General features: G+C 45.4%; 1 protein-coding gene across 2 annotated transcripts in view; it reads right to left on the reverse strand.

Annotated features, from left to right (window-relative positions):
- The window catches only part of shq1 (SHQ1, H/ACA ribonucleoprotein assembly factor), a 38,742-nt gene that overhangs the window by 6,308 nt on the left and 28,936 nt on the right, over window positions 1-3,498 (reverse strand). The window lies entirely within an intron of this gene.

Below are 3,498 nucleotides of genomic sequence, written 5' to 3' on the forward strand. Positions count from 1 at the left end.
GGGGGGGGGGGGGCACACTTACACACACACACACACACACAATTCCCCATTGTCTTCTATGCGGGTAACATCACACCACACAAGTAATGACGCCTAATTTTAATTCTCAGAGAAAAGCCCCTGACCACACGTAAAATGAAAACACCTATTACGCTAAGTAGCCGAGGAAAACCGGGTAATAAGTGCCTTGGGCTGTACATTCCCAAAGAGGAGTACTGAGGTGAATTGACCAGCACTGCTCAACAGGTGGGGGAGGGGTGTTCACATCACGCCACAAGGCACAAGTGCAATTTCAAGGCATTTGACCGCAGGCCTTAGCCGACATGCTGACCCCGTTACCCTGAGACATTCCCAGTTGTTGGACCTCTAGATGCAATTCCCTGCGGGAAAACTGCTGTCAGAGCTGTCGACTCTCCCCAGTGGCCATTGTCATGCACACAATACGGAGGATGAATTAGACGAGGGAGGAGGAGGAGGGCAGTAGGCATACCAAGGGCCGCCTCATCCTACAGAAATAATAGGATAGTTCCAGGAAAAAAAAACATCAACAACTTCATTTCAGTTTCCTTTGTTGTTTTCATGCAGTGCTGCACACATTCTTTTCTTCATTGTCCTCCCTTTCTTCAGTGAAAACCACACTCGTTTTTTTGGGGACTGCTCACTTCACACCTTCCATTCACAACTATTTGAGTTGGTCCATTCAGCCGTTATGGTGCGAGGCTCGGTTGATCCTCGAACCATTTCTTGTCGATTTTCCAGTCTCTGGAGAAATGTGTGACAGCCCAAATCACCACATCTTATAGTCAAGTCACAGATTCACTCCACAAAAGAAGAAAAAAACCTGCATACTGTACATAGTACCAGGTTTTTTCCCTTTCCACAGATGACTTCATATGGAAACATGACTCTCACCTCACTTCCCTCCTCTCAGACAAACCCTGGAGCACCACCACTTGTATGCTGCCACGATTGTGTTCCGCTAGAATCTAATTGAGCCAATTGATAAGTGTGTGTGGATGGTTTTAAGTGAACTAGCACTAAAAAAGAAAGTTGTAGCCCTTTTGATTTAACCGAGGTACTGTATCACAACACCAGGTTCATAAGTGGTGTCTGAGCTGGCTGCCGTGAATCTACCTTGGCCTCCCTCCAAGCTTTTTGATAAAGGGAAAGACAACAAAGAGAGAGAAAGTGAGGCGACTTGCTTTTTCTTTGCAGTCCAGCAGCTCTGCAGGGGCTTTGGCATCTAAGGACTTCCAAAAGCATACCCCAAAACTAATGGACTGGAGACTGCTGCTCCATTTGGACGAATGCTCTCTGTTAACAATAATTGGGATTGGATGAGTGTGTGAGGGTAAAATAAAAACAGTTTCCACGAAGGAAACATTTGTTAAATTCTGGAATGGTGACCACTGTGTCGGGAAAAAATTAAAATTTGTTAAAAATCACTACGAAAATTTGAAGAGTAATTTGATTGGCTTTGACGTTGCACTCTTGATTTCAATGTGCAGGGTTCTGCCCTGAGTAAGGCTAAGTTTACACACAAACACAAAGGCTTTCCAATCCTTTTGAATGGAGGGAGTGAGTTTATAATGCAGCGTTGGGGGCGGTAGGTGCCCAAAAAACCTGCAGCGGCCTGTGGCAAAAAGTTGAGACAGACATTTCAACTTTTGTAGGACTGCAACCAGTCGTCACGCTGAGGTGGCCAATAATTAAAGCAGCGATTGGACTTGGCAGCCCGTTTTGAGGCAGTGTGAGAGTCCTGTACAGTAACCATCGCTGCCACAAGACATACAAAAACAACCCATGAGGGTTGAGAAAAAAAAAAAGAAACACACTTTCTCTCTCTCTCTCCGTGAAATGAAGCTGTCTTCAAGTGTGATCAGAAATGTTGAGATCGATTAACAACCTGACAGAAAACCATAATTGTCAAATATCAAGTCTACTTATGCTACACAGGAGGGTTAAAGAACACAACAGGACGTCACACAAATGGGCCCTTTGGTGAAATTGCCACACTACCCTGCGGCGCATTGCCAGATTGCTTACTTTGGTCTGAGTACGCCCTAAAAGGGGAACGCCTGCCCTGAGGATTAAATCACAGTGAAGTCTTTACGAGGTTGTAAATTTGAGACTGATGTCTCGGCAGTCAGAGGAACTTTAGGAGTAGAAACGCATCTGGGACAGCGAGGAGATAAAATAAATCAAGCCCCCAGCCAACAAACACCCATTAATCGCCATGTCCATCATGCGCAGCTGATCGCATCCGCCTCGTTGGCTGCGCGGAGTGACAAGATACAGGGATTGCACCGGGGGTATAGATTACATCTCATTTTACCGCTCGGCTCCCAGAGGCTCACTTAGCGGAGGATGACAAACCCTGCGCGGGGGAATATCTCGCACTGAAGAACGCAATGCCTACATGATCCGTCATGAACAAAAAAGGGCTGCCACAACAAACCGCATGTATGATAGCGGTGGTTGGTTCTGTTGAAACCACCATCATTACAAAACTCAGGAGAACAGGCCTAGCTCTCCTGGGATGCTTGCATTTTGACAGCCGGCTCCTTTTAATACCATACTCTAAACATGGGAACGTAGTTTCAGAAACCGCAAGTGAAGATTGCACAAGACAATTGTTTACCGAGTGTGAGCCATAAGACCCGCAGTGAAACTGAATCGGTTGCCCTTTCAAGTGGATGTAAGTAGAAGTGGTTTTACTCACTCAAATGTCTTTTTCACTCAGTGTATATGAGAAGTGAAAAAAAACAAAAACGGAAGAAGGAAATGAAACAATTCAATCACAGGTCGCTGTTGCGAAAGCTCTGGCTAATCCATTTAATGATCGATGCAGGGCGTAGAAGGAGTAAGAAGGTTAGGTCAAGCTGACATTTAGTTCCAATGTAAAGCAGAGGAGCAGAGAGGAGGAGAGGCAGTGCCCCAGTGTCTCTCAGCTATGAAGAGAGTGATTACGTATTTCAGTTGAGTTGACAGAGCTTCAGAAGCTTCGTGTGCTTACACATTACGATAGAAAAAGTCCAAGTGTACGTATCTTCTCAAAATGACATCTTTCTCACCCATTAAAATTCAAGCATAGGTAGCATTTTTAGGAGCAGAATTCAAGATTTCTGTTGGAATAGTGTTAAAAGAATGAGAACGTGAGGAGGAGGGGAGGGGGCACTAAATCCCTGCAGACCTTTTATCGTGTCTGCATCTGGGCGCCGAGCCTACAACATCAGGCGCACATTTTTCAACTGGGCTTTTTCCAGACGAGCACACCACTTGGCTGAACCCTGGCCAAGAGTAAAACAGAGCTCATTACTGAGTAATGTGCTCGCAGGCTCACATTTTGAAATGTCTTAGTAATTGTAAAATATGTACTTTGAGGAGGGGAGAGCAATCAAACCTATACCATTCGGAGCAAAAGTGCAGCTTTTGCGTGTTTGGCTCGCGACGCTAGTAGAAAGGTTACACCTACAGACCATATGAGAAGCCACACAC

This window comes from Etheostoma spectabile, chromosome 4, assembly GCF_008692095.1.
Source record: "Etheostoma spectabile isolate EspeVRDwgs_2016 chromosome 4, UIUC_Espe_1.0, whole genome shotgun sequence".
Classification (NCBI taxonomy): domain Eukaryota; kingdom Metazoa; phylum Chordata; class Actinopteri; order Perciformes; family Percidae; genus Etheostoma; species Etheostoma spectabile.